This window comes from Lichenostomus cassidix, chromosome 7 (genome assembly GCF_008360975.1).
Source record: "Lichenostomus cassidix isolate B80296 chromosome 7, HeHo_3.0, whole genome shotgun sequence".
Lineage (NCBI taxonomy): Eukaryota > Metazoa > Chordata > Aves > Passeriformes > Meliphagidae > Lichenostomus > Lichenostomus cassidix.
The window spans coordinates 24,275,107-24,293,925 of NC_139488.1; positions in this window are offsets into that span (position 1 = coordinate 24,275,107).

Sequence of the window (18,819 nt, forward strand, 5' to 3'; positions counted from 1 at the left end):
GCTGCCTCTATATACTAAGTCACACAGCACCATTGTGAGAACACCATGACAGCAAGAACATTATAACAACAACAAAAACCAAACACTTCCCCCCAAAAAGCCCCCCTGTCCCCTGTGGCTAGCACAGGTTTTTCCCATGAGAAGTTTTCTTGTGTTTTGTAAATAAAGATAAAGTTTGGATGTTGTTGGAACAGTGTCCCAGAACTTGGACAGTGCAGGCCTGGCCAATCAGGCCTGGGGGAAGGCTTCTGACTGACCAATCTGGGTGACTTTTGAGAACTCTATATATGTGATGAAATCATAACAATAAAGGTCATTCCTTCTTGCCACTGGGAACTGGTGCCTTCATTACTCTGCTAGCTGCTCGACAGCGACAGTCCCCAACATAAAAATATCCATCCTTTTGAATAATGTAATGTTCCAATTAAATACAAAAAATTTTCTCATTACCCACCCCTTCACCTCAGTACCCTCCGTGAAGAGATGAGCTGGGAATGTGAGAGAACAAAAAGGCAAAGGGATCACAGTAAGCATTTGTGGTTTGTTGAGGCTGTTCACAGTCAAATTGGGGAACAAGGTGTGTATTACATTGTGAAAATATTTTAACCCATTCCGTATATCAAATTTCATAATGTACAATTCAAGTCCAATTCACACTCAGAATGGTTACAGATTTTCATTTTGCTTTAAACTGTGCTATGATTGCTATATATTCAACACCCTGCCTGATTGAATTTATAGGTAAATGCTGCTTTTTTCTTTTATTAATAATTTAACTCCATTCCCTCTGTTTGCTGTTCCTTTATGAGACAAAATTGTACCTCTCCACACTTTCATTGTGACGAATTTGGTTTAGAAATCAAAAAAGGAAACACTTGGAGGACATTTATTCCACCATGGAGTGTAAACACTGCAAGGTCTGCTTCTGCAAGCTCATTTAAATAATTTCTTCCTACTGGGTAGGCCAAATCTGAGTTTGGACCAAGCATTGGAATGACTTAGTACACCCACATTTTAAACTCTTGTAGTTAATAAGGGTAATTATTTAGAGACAAGTCTATCTTCCCTTGAATATACCTTCTGCAGTTCAGCTTGCCAGCTGAAATCTGGAAGCTGAGGGCAGGATACAGTGACCAGTAAGGTAGTTCAAAGCTTTTGTTTTCTCTAGTCATTGTACAATGAATCAGTTTTGAAGGAAAAGCTTATAAACCATAATGGAAGAGAAAAAGAACGTGAACTGCTCAGGCTGCCTATCCTGTGCCGAAAGCACTCTGTGCTGGGAAAGTTAAACAGCTTGGGGAGGGTGAAAAAGTCACCAAGGCAAGTCTGATTGCTGTTTATGAGTTTTTCACTTGTGCAGCCCCAAAGGAGCAAGAGCAAGGCAAGAAGGCTGTATCATGACGTGTTTGGCATCATCCTCCTGCCCAGACCCTAACCTCATATCCTGAAATCAGAACTGGAGTTGGCAGCACAGGGAGAGTTACAGTGGCTCAGCTGGAAGTAAGAAGAGTGGTGGATAGACTGGAGCTCTTCCTCACCATCTGTGGAAAGCCTTGGTGCCTGAGAAAATGTATAGGTGTGGTTTTATTTTGAGAGTGCTGGAATCTGAAGCTTAACTGATGGGGCTGAGGGTATAGATCATCACTGTAGGTCCCTTTCTACTGAGATAATCTATTCTATGCCACAGGTAACAAGCAGTAGATTCTGCATTTACATCTGGTTCCTCAGGTCACCTCCTCTATAGCTAGGCAGTGCTGAGACTGACCTACTTTGGAAACTATGAAAAGCTCTTGCTTGAGCACTATTATGTATGTATCTATAAAAATTTAAACAAGAAAAATGAGCGCTTCAAAGCAATGTGTTTGATTATATTTAAATTCAATCTCTGTCTAAAGGAGATTAATTTTAAGCCTGCCCTTTTGAAGGAAAACAAACAAATACTCCCCTCAGAATAACTGCAGGAATCTGGGTGTCTGAGGTTCCCAATAGAAATGATATTTTCATTTGATAGATCCGTTCTGGGACTGCTCCTACAAGGAATTTGGCTTGGATTGAAGCAGAAATTCTCCAGTGCCATAACTTTAAAGCCATAACCTACAGAATGTCAGACACTTTGATGGGCCGCAAATGGCTGGGTAAGATACGAGCCACAGTGTATAAAACATCCTTAACCCACTCTCAGTGGGAGTGGAACCTTTGTGTGTCTGGAGCAGGCTAGGGTAATGAGCCATCCTGAGACTGGGGGGTGGGAACATCACTCTTGCTGCATCCACCTGGAGCCACCTCAGCTTCACAAGAACATTTATTTTGGGTGTAAGTAGTTTAGGTTGTGAATTGGACTGCTTTTTATAAAATTAACTGGCCTAATGCTCTGCTACAGCTTGCCACATGATGTGGTGAGAGCTCCAAATGGCTGCTCTCTGCTGGCAGAGCCCTTGCTCTCCCTGCCACTCATGCACCAGCAACAAGTGAATATTGACCTTTCTAGAATGGAGCACCAAACTCTTCAGCATGTGTCACAGCCATGTTTGCCTTCATCTGTCTCTCCACGCTGCTGTGTCTGAGCTGAGATGAACAAAAAACACCCCAGCAACCTCATCTATATATATATATATGGAGAGTGTGGTCCAGCAGTTTGCGTTAGGATATCTTAGCCTAGGAATCTGTTTTACTGGTTGATTCCCAATAGTCTGAATATCATGATCCTTAAAGCACTGTCTCAATAAGTTTGCTTTAAAATGTGGAAGAAAAATGGGGAAAAAAAAAGAAAAGAGAGGATGTTAAATTAATTTTTATCAACTTGTTTTGATGTTAACGAGTTATACTGACTTGTACTTTTCCTGGTTAGCCCAGATATTCCTTTTTTATTACTCTTAAGTAGTACTGAAAGTATCTAAAATAGATAGACAGGTTTTCCTTTTTTCCTGAGTATGGTATTAATCTAAACAAATTATATACTTAAACTGTCACCAATATAAGTGCATGTGAATCTGGATTAAAAGCATCATGAATATATTTCAAAGAATGGAGCTGAAGATGTTATTGGAACGTGTATGGTGAAGCATCATATGTCAATATTGTCTGTAACAAATTGTGTAAAATATAAAGTCAATAGAATATTTATGTAAAGTACTTAAACTGCTTATATCCATTCGTTTTCATGTTTCAGTTTTCTAACTGCTGTGTCGTTTTCATGTTTTTGGGTTTTTGTGTAAGGATGACATTACTTACAACCTTAGCTAACTGTAAATTAACAGTGTCATTTGTGGGGGAATTTAGATAAGCTTTTCAAGGTCTGAAGGTTTAGCTGATCCTTTTTGGTTTAGAAACTGGGCTGGGAATCTGTTGTGATTAGGTTTTTTTAAAAAGAAATGTCTGCAAAAAGGCACTCTGGAAAGAAAGATTAAATTGTTAGATGTGAAGATGGATGCTTATTGCCAACTTTCTTCTCTTTTAAACACACGATAATAAAATATCTTGGGAGGTTAAGATAGAGAGCTTCATTCAACATTTATTATGAAGATTCATTGTGGTCAAATCTCATTTTAGGTAAAATTATTTCTTATTTGCCGAAGTCACAGTGTTCCCTCTATTAAAAAACAATAAAATCTCCTAATCTTTAGAAGTTTTTAAAAAGGCCAGTTCTGCTTGTACATGTGCTACAAATGGTATCACATTTTAAATTTTTTTAAAAACTATTATGATTAATTTTATTATGTCTGTGTGTTTCCATCACCTACTTTGCTGTGGGTGGAAACATATTTTGCCCAGACAAGATGCGCAGGATTAGGACACTGCAGCTCCTCATTAATTTCTTTCCCTTAATTTTAAGGGAATATGTACAAAATAAATGCCAGTGTTAGCAGCTGAAAGACCACCAGACTTTCCTGAAATGGAAGTCTGTCCAAAAGAGAGGGCTCCAGTTCTTTCATCACTAGTTGGAGAGACTGGTGTGCAGTGACAACATAGCTCAAACATTAGCTTGTAGAAATGAAGGTTACAGACCTCCTGTCAATAGCAACTTCCATGGGCATTTTATCTTCAAACAAATAATACTTTTTGTAATTCAAATATTCTGCTGAAAAATTAGAAACCCAAACATCATGATGATATTAAACTGAATCAAAAATTATAAAACTGATGGGAAACCATCACTTTTTATGTTCACTTTTGTCACTAAGCTTGCCTGAGTTCTTAAAACTGGTGGAACTGGAGCTGGAGTCAAACAATGTAGTGAAGAAAAAACTGGGTTTGGACTGTGTTTTTCTGCCCCTTTGTTGTTAATTACAGCAGTGAGTTCCTGTACTGAGCTCCTATGCTTACATCTGGGTTAGGTGTTTGGAGTGACAGCCCTGAGCCCTGTGGGATGCAGGGACAGGAGACTCTGAGGTGCAACATCCTCACCTTGATCCTTGGAATGAGCACCTAAGGGCCACGTTTGCACCTTGTGGATTGAAACTGGGCAGTGAACTAACAGTTCAGTAACAGATACACAGCACAAATGACAGAGACCTGGGCCCTGGACAGGAGCAGTGAGCTGACCAAAGTACTGGTGTTAGTGCCCCTTGAGCACTAAGGGACCAGAAACAAGTTACCACTGATTTTAGAAAAGGATCATGTGAATTCACTGGGGAGTTGTTGACATCCCTTGGTATGTATAAATTCCTACAGCGCATGGAGACCTCTTGAACTGAGGAGTTCAGTTCATGGTTTTTGAAATTCACTGACTGTATGTTCCTAGGTAAAATGGCTTCACCTCTGACCCTTGGGCTGTCTGCTAAAATATGTTGTAAGAGTAAAACTACAAATGTAATTCTGCAACCAGAATGTGCTTTGAAATCCACAGAGGATAACTGCACTAGTAACAGAAAGTGCTACAAGGGGTAGGAAATTCAGCTGCTCTCTTTGCTGTAGCTTTGTCCTGGTCAGTTTGATCCTGGACTAGAATGGGTCTCAGATTTTGTGGGTATTTTTTGGTTTTGTTTTTTCTTTTTTTTAATAATTATTTTTTGTTTGTTTGTTTTTGTTTTTGGGGGGGTGGGGTTTGGTTTTGGTTGGTTGGGATTGTTTTTTAATATGCTTTTCCACCTCAGACCTAGAATTTGTTAGATTAGCCAGCCACCTTTCTTTTTCTGCATTCTGTTAAAGAACCTGAGTGTCTTTGGGGCACGGTGACATGTTGAGTTAAAAATTACTGTAATTACCATGATCCCTGTGGAATTTGAAGTATGCACAGTTTATGCCTCAAGGGGCTTGAATCCTCAGAGAGCCTATTTTCTGGGACAGCAAGAGCTGTGAAATATACAACTCTTGATCTGCACTCAAGATCAGAGCCTGATTTGTATGGTTAAATAAAAAAATGCTGATTTATACAATTTGTTCCTGGGTCATAATTATGGTCTAGAATTAATTGAATAGCCTGGAGGTTTCGCTACTGTATGTGGTAATGATTACTAAAAATTGATTCTCTCCTATATTTCTTTATTAACTTATCTGAAAATGACATATCGTGAAGAACAGCTTTAAATATTGCTGTGCTGAGCAACTTTGTAAATTGCTATTCAAGCTTTTCATGTTGGTGGATTTTTTTGGTTTTTTTTCTCTTCATTGACTTTTTTAGGTGATTTATTATTCTTCAAGTGCCTGAGCTATATGTTTAACCAGAAGCACAGTGAGAGGGATGTTCATGTTTCTGACTAAGGACATTGCTCTGTTAGCCTTCTGGAACAAGATATTTGTGCCTTTTGGAAGGACAGGCTGGATTGCACCCTCCAGACATGAGGACCTTGCACCCCAAGTGACACCCAGCATGGCTGGGCTAGCTCAACATGGAATGGGTGCACAGAAAAGCAGCTGAGTTGCAACCTGCTCTGGGCAGATGGGTTTTTCAAGATATTTGATCTCTGAATGGAGTGAGTTTAATGCACAGCTACAGAAATTTTAACTTTTTAACCTTTTTTTAATTTTTATTATTCATTATTATTACATCAATGGGCTTCTCTGGCCAGGCTCCTAAATATTTGCTCTACATTTGTCTGGTGTAGTCACTCAACAGGCAGTTCTGCAAATACAGAGGATGAGGCAGTTACATGGAAATTCTCTGGGAGAAGAAAGAAAATAGCTGTGAGAGTAAGTTCCTCTGAAATTATAATGCAAATAGTAAAGGTGGAAGTAATGTTATCACTACTCTTTTGTTACTACTGTCATATATGTTTAAGTTTCGTTGTTGACATAATAGATTTTTTTGTCATGCTTTGAAAAGCATATTCTCAAAAGGTTTTACTCCAAGTTTGTTCAAATGTTTAATTTAGATAAAAGTTGACTGTGGCAAAAAGATAGTGTTATAATATCATACCCCTATCTTCAATAGCATTATTTCAAACATCACTCTAACTTTTAGATGGATGGAAAATGAGACATTTGACCTTACTCAGGCAAAATTTTTCCAGTGAAACTTTCCAATCAAGTTATTACTATAAAACTTTACATTTAATCAGATCAGCACTTTCCAGCAGCCTATTGTTTTACTGGGAAGTTTTCATCTGGTTCTTCATTTGCAATGAATATTCTAATTTCCAAGAAAAAATGAAAGCACTTGAATTGTGCATGTTCTAAATCCCAGAAAAAGATTAAAAAATAGTTAAATAATCTGGGGATTTTTTGCTGATCCACTGGAATAAGTCATAATTCATGGATTTAAGTGCATTTTATCTGATCTGTCTTGATTTAACAGTGGCTGTTTTTGACCTCAGAGGGGCTTCTTTGGCTGCGTCTCAAAGGTGGTGATCCTGCTGCCTTCTTCACCTCCAAAAGCCACTAAGACTGTCTGCCAGAAGCTGCAGGTCAAGGCTTGCTGTGCTCAGGTCTGTCATAACTAAGAGGGCAGATAAGAGGCTGGCATGGTACTCCCTCTCCTTATCATCTGCCAAAATTCTGGGCAACAGATAATGACAGTTTTTTGCTTTTTTCCCAAACTGGGAAGAGCAGGGCCTGGTGCAGGATGTTCTCCTCTGTGACAGTAAAGCCCTTACAGATCTGCCCATAATCTCCATGGTATCTCACTGTCTGATGGCACCACTGAGGTGTGGCCTTTTCATCCCTTGAGACCTCTACATGTTCCCAAATTCCAGCTCTGGTTTTACTTTCCATCTGGGTGACAGTCTCGCTGTCTGTGTGCATATGGCACTATGTCCATATGGCACTTGCAGAGTGCTGCTTCCTTGGCTTTGTGAGTTCGATCTGCTCAGGAATGGCCTTTTCTTATCTTGTAGTAGCTGAGTCAAAGGTAAGGGTGCAGCCCATTCCTACAACACCTGTTGACTTTCACCAAAGTAATTCACAATTGCACTGGAGAGAAAGGGCTGAATGTGAAGGGCTGTAGATAGAATATGTGTGTCTGCACGAGTGTGCAGAGACCTGGCAACAGTTTGCTGATTGCTTAGGACAGAGGCAGGGACAGAGGGTGGTGCGTGTTGCAGACCTCAACCTCCCTTCTGCATTCTCAGCCCAGGAAAATGGCTTGATGGAGATGTGAGAAACTTTATTTCTCTTTTATACCAGAAAAGGAGGAACATGGCAGAATAACCTCTTTTTCACAGCTGAAATAAAATGAGACTCAATTCCTCTTGGGATACTCATGGAAAATTAGCCCAGTTTGTCTTTCTGACATGAAGGGAATCTTCACACCAATTATTTACGCTTCCCTGCATCAATGCCACCTCTTCTTTTCCCTCTTTCTAACCCCTCTTAACTCTACGGCAGGTTTTCTGGCTCTTGAGATCCTCAGGAGAAGCACAGCAATAGAAATTTTTTTCCTCCTCTGTTATTTTTTCCTCTGTTTTGTTGTACATAAATGTGCAGGGATGTCTGACTGTTTATCGGTTTAAGTGCTCTGGGCAATGTTAGCATTCAAGCTATCAAACTATTAAGGGTCAGACTCTGTAGAATGTCTTCTAAGAGGTGTTGAGGTATTTCTGTGTTTCTTGATGGACTTGGATGGGTATGGAGGACATTCATCCCTTCAGGCAGAGCTGAGGATCAGGCCCTAATTGGTGTTAAATTTAGGACAAACAGCCACCAGTGTTTAGCAGGGATACATGTTTGCTGGAGAAGAAGGAGCTTCATGCTGTGTTGATTGATGCTGATTTCCATTCCATTATTTCAAGATGTTCATTACATGGTACCAAGAGGCCAATTATCAAAGGTTGTTTAAAAGACACATCTCTGAGTACTGGGATTCATCATTAATTCAGGGGGTTATGCTTCTGCCTTTCCTGAGTTCTCTATTCCACCCACAACAAAAGCACTTGTTTTATGTTAATTTCCAAGTTTCCAGCTCTGCATATTGTGCTTGGGTTCCTGTGGAACGTGGTTCTGTGCTTGGTGAAGAATTACATTATGTTTGAGAGAGTTTTGTCCTATGCACCATCACTGGTCCCAGAATATCAGACCTGGCCAAAGAGGTAGCAGCAAAATGAGGGCTCACCCCAGTGGTTTGTACAATAGGAAACTCTCCTGGAGAAAATAGAACAAACATTTGTTTCAGTTCAAAAGGGACCACAGAATTATTAAAAACATTTACTAGCAAAAAATCACTCAACTAAACAAATGGGGGAAGCCAGTGGCCCCAAGAGAAGAGCAAGAGTTATGATGCAAACTTACAAACACTTGGCACAGTTCTACTCATGGCATTCCACTAATTTCCTTTAGCTGGCATAGAAAAGACGTTGCTCATCTGATTTAATCACACACTTTCAAAATGCTGTCTGGAACCAAATCCTACTTTTAATCCCTGTGAACATCTGGCAGCAGGAACTTTAGCAAGTTTTTGGTGTAATAGGAGCAGTTGGTGGATGTTGCTCCAAAATGTACACTTCCTAGTGGAAGAAATATGGACCTTGCCGGAAAGAAGTCACATCAGCTAGGGAAGCCAGAGGTATCATGAATGAGATGTCCAAACAACTGAGATCCCTGCACTGACAGCCAGAGATGTCACCTGGAGTGGGGTGAGGAGGGAGACTGTGGTGAGGCAGTGCCACTGGCTTCACCCTGTGCCAGGCAGATGGGATCAGTGTGACTTGCTCTTCCACCCTCTGCTCAGACCCTGCTGCACTCCCCAAGCTCATCAAGACCTGATTAAAACTTAGCGTTTATCCAAGTCTCTGAACATGTGAACTAATTAAGAGTCACAATGCCGTGGTGAGGAAGATGAAAGCAATATTATTATCCTAATTTTACACATGGGGGCACAGAAGCAGAGGGGAATGCTGAGCTAGTACTAAAAGTGTCAAGCTCCCACACTCACACTCTGCCCCTGTTGTACTCTTCAGTACATGATATGGATGTATATATATATATAATGAGCTATCCATGGGGTTTTCAAGATGCTGACTTTGCTGTAAGCCTTGGTTGCAGTCACAAATGTGGAAGTGTTCACCCAGTCCGAGAATGACTCTGGCTTTTCAAATTTCAGCCTATCCCTAGTGCATCCTGTTTCATTCCATTCAGGTGACTTCATTATTCTTTTAAATGCAATCCCATCATTGTGTGGTCGAAATTCATTCAGATTTCTTCTGGAAAAATCTCTGGTTCTGATCTGAATTTAAAAGGAGGACTTCTGTTGTATGGAAGAGAAATTAAATGAGTCAAAGCAAATTCCCTCTAAAGGTACTTCCTAAATGATTGAGATAGGAATTTTAAAGCCCACCTAATAAAATATTGTTAGAAAGAAATGAATTCTGTTCTGTAGGATTATCTAAAGCAAACTGTAAAAAAAAAAAGCACGTTTTCTAATAATTCTCTGTATAAAGAGAACTTTTCTGTGTCAGTCTGTCCTTCCCATTGTCACTGTCACTCTAAATGGATTTTGGCTTATGCTTCTGTTACAATCAGTAGACAGAAATAGATGTTTTTACGAGCAAAAATAATTCCATAAAAATATAACTTGGGTGAATTCCAATTAAAGAATCCTATTTTCCTCTTTTAGAAAGTGATATGAGTTTAGCTAGAGCTGTCTACATTGCAGATGTAGAAAATTAGGTGATATGAAACCTATACCCTCTGTACTCCTTTTCTCCCTGTATGACACTGTGTTGCCGATTTTGTGATGTCAGCGGGGATTGACCCAGTGAGAGTACATCCTTCCATGGATTCTGCTTTGGATCCCCCAAAAACCCCAACACATAAAAGATTTAGGTTTTCTCCTTCCTATTTTAAAGGATCTGCTACCATACAGGAACATTCCCAAGATCAGTTTTCTATTTCCTTCTCTTTATTGCTAAGTTTATATATTGCTGAATCCTCAGGGTTCACAGTTCCTACAGAGCAGGGATGTGATCCTTGTGATAGCACTGCTGTGAAGTTCTCAGTAGCTAATGGTCATATCCTACAGAGAGATTGCAGGCTCACCTGGCCTTCCTGGTGGCACTTTATGAGTCTCCAGCAATTCTCTCATAGGCAAATAAATAAGAATTCTCTAAGCACTGAGGGTGCAGAGGGCATTGCCATAACAGGTCTCCAGGGTTTTACAATACAGTTTTATTGCCTTGCTAAATATAACTGCTTGCTTCTTATTTGCCCAAGAGAATGAACATATCATTTAAGGTATATTTTCCTGTTTTTCGCTCTGCCAGACAGTCTGTATGTGTGTGTGAGCGTATGTTTTTGTTTATACAGCATATTGAGCAACATTGGTGGCTATTTGCCAAAAAAGATAATAATGTTGTAGTTTTAGTGTCTGTTTATTTCTCCCATCTCATCTCCAAACCTGTCTCTCGCCTCCCTATTGATTTAGTGCAGCCAGTGAAGTTTTACAGCCTGCATTTAAGGAGGCTGCTGTTTGAAATCCGTGAGGAGCTGCTAATCAGAACTAACTGCAAGCATCAGGTGCAGTCGGTGACTCTGTCCTGGCCTATTGGCTTAAGAGAGCATGAAGGGCTAATTTCATGGCTGATAAAGCTTTCTGTCAAGGAGGCTTCCCAAACAAATGAACATTGACTTTTCTTTACAATGGAAATAAAAATGGTCTTTTATCACAACTGCCCACTCGTGCAAGGTAAGAAGTCACATCTCTGTGGGCTGTTGCTGGACACTTGGGACTATTTGGGAGCTTGCCAAGGTACCTAGACAAAATTTACAAGTGAATTTTGGAACTTAATTCCTCATATGTCACTTTCTTTCTTGGATTTCTTGGACTTTTTTGGTTTTAGGTCCAGAGGTGATAAAAAACCAGCGGCAGATCCTCTGCAGGCTTTGCAGCACTTCCTTAGGCATTTCCCAGGAAATGGGAACTGGATGTCTAAATCCCTTTCAGAATCTTTATTGCTTCTCCTCTTTTGGTTTGCCAGTTCAATGTCTTCTCCTCCCTATTTCATCTGACTGATCACTTGCTATCACCCACAGTCTTAGGAGACCCCTCCTGTTTCCCTGATCTGCTGGGACTATGGGGTTTGATTTCTGCTTGAAGGGAACACCAATTTCCTACTCTTCTGAAGAAAACAATATTGATTAATTTAAAGCACAAGGCTAGAGGGTCTTTCTGTGAGAGGGAAGGAGGCCAACTTGATATCATTCAGGTATTCTTCAATCCATTAAGAGTCTTTGCTTTGGGAAACTCTTTTTTTTTTTTTTAATATTTTTCCATTTAATATTTATTCTTTTTCTACTTCAGTTTCTTAGAAGTATGATGCAACAAGTAGTTAAGTGTGCAGCTGAAGACTGATAATTTCAAGGAAATAATTTATCTGCATAAAATTAAAAAAGCCCTCATACTTCATGGAACATGGTCCTGAAGCTTTCAAAGTGTTATCATTTTTCTTTCATTCTGTCATGTTTTGATGAGATGTAGTTTCAGCCAGAAATGCATTCATAAACTATTTGTTTAAAGCATAGACACTTTCCCATCAATATGTTTATTTTGCCAGTGTAACTTCATTTACACAGAAGGGGTTTGCCAGAAGAATGATGTCTATACATGCTGCAATTTTCTCTTTCCTGCAGCTTTTCAGTACACCTGAATGCTATAACATGGACTTGGCTTTCAAATTGGCTGTTGAACAACTCAGCGAGACAGCAGTAAAAGTTTTTCCACTAGAAATCCACAGAGTTTACTCTGGTCTTGTACTTAAATTAGTCTCCCTGGCAGGTCCAGCTACACACCGACCTGTTCAGGAATGGCAATTAAAGGCACTGGACGTGATGCAGACTGGTGCATATTGTTGGTATTAGAAACTGCTGTGCTGTGCCTTCACCCTGCCGACCTCTGAGTCACCTGGCACCAGCTGAAGTTCCACCTAATTGTCTTCACATTTTTCTTCTTGCCACCCCTCTTGAGTGGCAAGCATAGATTGAGATTTTTTCCCCCCTCTGTTGTCTGCATATTGGTGGTGATGTTTTCATACCTGTTCTTCAACACAGACTGAGAAAAAAAATCATGTCACAGGCAGACAGTTCTCTCAGGAATAGATGCAGACTTTGCCAAGGCTTTCGGGATGATGTGGGAGAACAGGCAGCAATGCATTTAAAATACCACATAGGTTTTTGAATGTTCTATGTATTTAGGAAAAATGGTGCAGAAGCCAGCTTGGATTTCTACTGTATTCCATGCCATTGTTAATGCAGGATACAATCACAGGCAGTAATTATAGTTAGTGCAATCAAACAGGGCTGACTTTAGGCAGAATTATGCCCTGGAGTTTTCCTTGTTCCCCCCATGGCCTGTATGAAGACTGATGAACTCTGACTGGGTCAACCCCTGCAGACAGCACACAAGAAATCAGCAACACAGCATAATACAGGGAGAAAAGGAGAACAGAGGGTATAGGTTATTTGCAGGTTTCTGGCACTATAGCACAACTCTTTTCTTTGTGGTACACATTTGTTTTCCAGTTAAATTAACAAACTTCCTGCTTAAGCAAAAGACATTCTTTTGTTGGTGGGCTGTTTACTGCCTGCCTTGCTTTATGTTATGCCTGAGAATTGAAGGCTGCCCTGCAGCTAGACAGATCAACATAGCCCTGCTGAAATAAATGAGCCTTCTGAGGACAATCAATGGTCATAATGTGCCTGGGTAACTACAGTGACACTTCTAAAAATGTCAAATAGAGATACTGATCCTTTGCAGACATGATCTGCAGAATGGACAAGTTTCATACAGGGCTCAGCATTTCCATTTTAACCACTGGGTTGAAACAAATTTACAAGTTTCCCCTCTTTTCACCACCTTTATGACTTTATTTTTTTTCTTTCAGCCTTTGCAAAATCATAAAACTGGTTGAAGATTAAAATGCTTCATGGTGAGAAGACAGATATGATTATAAATGAGAACACATCATCCCCCAAGGAAACCCTGGGCTCCCCTTTCATCACGATTAAAGAACACTCCGTATGAGAATATTTATGTCAGAGTTTATGTTGTTGTATATTGTTTATGAATATGTAGTATACACTTACATTATCTGGAGAAATACACTGCATCCTTTTTTGCTTCTTCACTTTCTCCTCTATTATGATTCCTGTAATATGTTATTGCAAGGTGACTCTTAGGGCTTGCTTGGAAAAAAGAATAACATATTACTCTGACAAAGCAAATCTACCTTTGACTTTTAAGCAGATGATAGGGAATGCAAATTGGAAGATTAATTAGTTCTAATAGATAACTTTTATTTAATGTGCATTCTTAAAAAAATGTACTCTGTGAGGTTGGAGGCTGTACAACTTACACAGTATGACTTTACAGATTTTGTTTTCTCACTTGAATACCATTTTGTGAGTGCTGCAATCATTCTTATTTCCGGTTATTTGTTCTGGAAGAAAAGCTGGAATCTGCAGAGATGATGTGAGAACAGCACATTTCCTTCCTAGGCTAATGAATATGTGGTAGAGAGGGAAGGAAAAGAAGAATAGTTCCTATGAAATCAGGCCATACACTTGCTTAGGATAGATATCAGACTCTAGGGTTTACATTCAAGAGTCACTACTGATTTAAGCCCCCTGGGATGCAGGACAGTCAGACACTGCATTCCAGGACAGTCAACAGAGAAAAGCTGGTGTACCTTGTCAGGGGCTGAAGAAGAAGGTCTGATACAGCACTAAGTGGAGCTGTGATTTGGCAGCCTTAGTCATTCATAATTTTCTTTCATGTAAATGTCTGGCTCTCTAAAATGCTGTAAAAGGTGGTGATGGGGTTGAATAGTGTCCTTGCTCCTGGCAGCTGGTGCTGACCCACCAGCACTGACTTTGCAACAACCCTGAGAAAGGGATGAGTTCCTGCACCTACCCAGCATCCTAGTGCAGGCTTCAGTCCAGTTAAAATACTTGTGTGCTTAAGCACCTTGATGAACGAGGGGTTTAGGCAGCAGTTTGAACCTGAGTGTAGATTCATGGTTCTTTTCTGTGTGTGCTGACAGACAGAGCTAAGCTGTATTGCCCAGCTGAATACACACAAATCAAAGGGGTCCTTATTCTTCTCTGGACCTCAAATTTCTGTTTGGTGAAGAGTCCAGGAGCCACAAGCTGCTCAACAGGGTCTTTTCAGGACATGCCAAGGCAGAACTACAAGGCAATTGCAAATTCAAGCATAGCTGTTCCTCTTTTCTCCAAGTCCTGCTGAAAAGGGCAGTAAATTCTGTGTACAGAGCTCTCAGGGGGCAGATGCATCCATTTGATGTGGCCTCACTGATTTTGGTGCATCACTCCAGCATTTTGTGCAATAAACAAGAAAATGATAAGAAGGCATTTGGATTTCTTGACAATTGTCACCAGCCGTGTGCCAAACTTAAAAACAGGCATTTGTGGGTTATATGTGCTGTCTCCTCTTCTTGGCAATTGGGGCCATTTTAATGTTTTGATACTTTCCCATTTTCCACCTGGCAGATTTACCCCTTTTCCCAGTGAAATTGTGTTTTAGCTGACTGGCAGCTTCTGCAATTTGCCTGTGCAGTGTGGAGGTCAGCAGGAGAGAGTAGCAATCCTTTGCAATGTCTCAAGGTCCTCTCTCTCTCTCCAAGGGACAAATGCAAAGCAGTATAACCACAGCCCTTTCTCAGCAACATCTGTAAACTGCAAATATGCTCAGTCCAATCTATTTCCCCATGTTCCTCCGAGAATTCCCAACTTTTACATTGTTCATGTGTCAGTTAGATTCAATTGGACAAAAAGAAACAGCTTGGTAATACCTTCAGGGTTATTTGCAGCACACAGCAGTGACCATCCAGGTGCACACTGAAAGGAATATTTTATTCTCTTTGTTCTGACTGCTGGGATGCCCTGACTGGGACACAGTTGAATTGTTTAAATGCAAAAGCCCAAGTTTCACTTTTAAAAAAATTTAGCAAAGCCTTGAATGAATTACTGGCCCATTTGTCATCCTGGCATAGAAAGCATTTTCCATCTCTCCTCCTGAAGCTGTTCCATTTAGTATAAATAATGAAATATTCAGTGAGCCACAGAAAAAGGCTGGCTCTGTAGCCTGGGGGGCTCCACTGAGTGTGAGAAGTCCAGGTGAATAGCTTTATCATGGGTGTATTGGCTATGTGGGCATGATCTGATAAAACTGCCATAAAGCTTTTTGGCTTCCATGCAGTCAGCCTTTCATAACCAAAAGAAAGAAATATTGTGGAAAATTTTTCATCAGCTCTATTACAGATGTGCAATACATGTGAGAGTTTGTAAGGAAATTAGGAGAAATGGCACTCTGAGTGCTACCACCTTGCAAAAAATACCTCTCACTGAGCTGAGCATTTCTAGGGGAAAAAGAAGTTAGAAATTTATTCTGAACTTTAACAGACTCTGGATTTTCTGAAGGGGGTCTAGAACATTCCCAAGCCTGTAAGCTATTGTATACCAGAGCAGCTTACACTACTAGTAGCCAGAAAGAGAAACTACATATAAATGAATACTGAGGTAGACTAGTTTGATACTGCTCTCCTGAACTTTAGCAAGTGTGACATGGAAAGTCATACAGAGGATGAAAACGGTTCATTCAAAATATATATTTTATAGAAATAATGTGTAGAGATTACTTTTATTTCTTTTTTATAGCCAATTAATTTTTTTAAAGATCAAAATGTCTAAAAAAATAAAAATATATTATAATATGCCAGACTTACTCTACTCATAATACTGCATAAATCACATGGTCATCACAGCCTTTAGAGATGTTCAGCAGACCAATATGTAGCCCTGTATCTTCAATTGTAATAAATCTTAAATTAATGTGGGATCAGAGATCCTGGAATAAAAGAGAAGTTGAAGAATTTTCTATTAGTCTGGGTTTAACGAGAGACATATCATATCTCCCCAGTTAAGGCATTTGTACTTTCTTTGCAATTATCATTACAGCTAATTAACAGTAAATGCTCACATTCACCAGCTATACTTAAGAGGTGATGATACCAAGGAGGAGTGGAGGGAAAGAGAGATGTAAATTTTTAATACCTTATTTGCCTTACCTCTGCACGGGAACCATGAATAATTGATGGTAATGGTGGTTAACCCTGAGCCCATCAAAAGGATCTTTACATGTTATCCGTTCCCCAGCCTCCTCCATAACAGCTCTCCCTGACACAGAGGGTGGCTTCCTGAGGCACTAATCTGTGATGAGAGTTGTTACTACCAATTAAGGATGTTGATTGACAGCTGCTCTCTCTACAGAGGTTTCCAGAAAATGCTGTGGCTGCCAACCCTTCTCCAGCTTCTTGTCACAAGGGCTGGAGGTTGGTGTCCCCCCAGATTTGCCATCTGACCTGCTCAGGGAAGGCTGTAACTTGCTTCAGTTGCAATCAGCCAGCTGAGCTCGAGAGGTGTCAGCAGAAGTCTTTTCATCTTTGCTCCCTGTAACTGGAGTGGATCAGGGATTGATGGCACAGACTGGCTGGTGACCTTCTGCAAGGGGATGGCCAGATGTTTCTTCCAGCTGGACAAAGTCATGTGAATGAAGACATTGTCCAGAGTCTAGTGAAGCCATCTGGACTCTCAGGTTACATTTGTACAAAAATAAAACGAGAAAGGAACTGTTCAGTTGGCCTAGGAGCAAAATGCCAAATCTTCTTCTCTTCCTCATAAATTGCTGTTGTGCATAGGGCTTAGTAAACACAGTTTCTGATCCAGCCTGTTTCCTAAGCTTCAGCCAAGGCTCACTGGCACATGCAAAAACTGTGCTAGAGAATGTGGTGAAAAAACCCCTAAACCAAACCAGATTGGTAGATGAGTGTTACTCAATGTGCTGATATTGGGATAGCCACTGTGACACCTGAGCTGTCTAATGCACAGCTGATGGAAGGTGTCCTGTTTGTAGTCTCTGCCAGAGGATATTGGGCTGGGGTAGAGCTTCAGTCACACAATTTAACAACCTTCAATTTTTTCTGAATGTCATGGGGTGCCCTGGAACTGTCAGGGAACTCCCAGAGTTTGATATCAGAGCTAGGCCAGATTTGGCCTTTTTAATGCTGAGGGCAGTAATAACCCTGCCCTGGCAGTAATAACCCTTTAACTGCTGTGGGCCTGTAATAACCCTGTGGTGTAGGAAAGTCAAAGGCTGGGACACAGCCTGTGTGGGATTGCTTTCTTAACTGAAAGTGGAAAGGACAGTGTGCTGTGAGGCTCAGGAACTCTGTATGGATCAACTTGATCAGGAAGGTACCTGTTTATTCTGTCTGTTTTTGGCAGAGGTACCAAAGATATCTATTAAAAAAGCTCCATCTTGGTCCTAAAACTCCATGAAGCTGTTTGACTATACCCTTCTCTTAACACTATTCAGTAATACAGGCAAGAGATCTGGAGGAATTCCTCACTTCCACCTCCAAAGCAATCCTTATCTGAGGGATCAGATACATTGATTATCCTCCCACACAAGAGTGTAGAGATGGACAATCCCATAGTCCAACTTCCCTGGTCTGGCCAGTTTATGGACCTGGGTTTTTGTGCATTTCTCAAAAATCTCATGCAGTGTCTAAACCCTGTGGAGTCCAAGAGCAAGCCAGGAGCTGCTGGATACAGAGTGAATTGACTGGATCTGTGTTGGAGGTCAGGAGGAACAATGTTTGACTCCATGTGTCCAGCAAGGTGCCTTAGCTCCTAGGCACTAAGGCACAATGAAGTAGAGGCTCAGACAGTACGCAGGCGGGGAGCACTTTTAGGGCAGATACAGCCACTGCACTTTCTGCTCCCTTTGCATGAACACCAAGTTCATGTTTTGTGCATTGTATTCCAACAGTGTGAGATTTGGGACCAATTCAGAGCCTCTGGTGGAACATTTTTCTCTGAAACATTTGGTGTAGGATGGCTTTATGGAGCTCTTCTGCTTCATAATAATAAGTGGAATAAGCGGAGCTTTTGGCCCTCACAGCATCAATCAGCCAAACTGGAACTGTTGAAACAGGGCAGGTTCACCCAGCAAGGTGTCTCCTGCCCTTGTCCCCCACTTACTGGCAGACTGTGACCAGAGGCAAATGTCAGGCAAAACTCACTGCCAGTGTTTGCTGTTCTCTCCAGGGAGACAGGGAATAGAGGTAAGACCCTCACTGCTGGCATTTGCTCCCAGGAAATTTGGATGCGTGGGTAGCTTCTAGGATCAGCTAACCTCACTCAATTTTAACCTTCTTCTGGCTCTTCAAAGCCCCTAAGAGGAGTGATTTAGAACTCAAGTTTCTGTGCTACACCTCTGCTCTCTGACTATGCACCTTTTGCTCTCTGGACCAGTGACAGAGCCTGTGGATGCTGACATGTATTGACCGTGGTGGCAGCTGTAGCCCAGTGTTCTGCTAAAGTCTGGGGCTTTGAAGTGAAGCCACGAATGGAGAGGCCTGATTTGAAGGAGCCAGA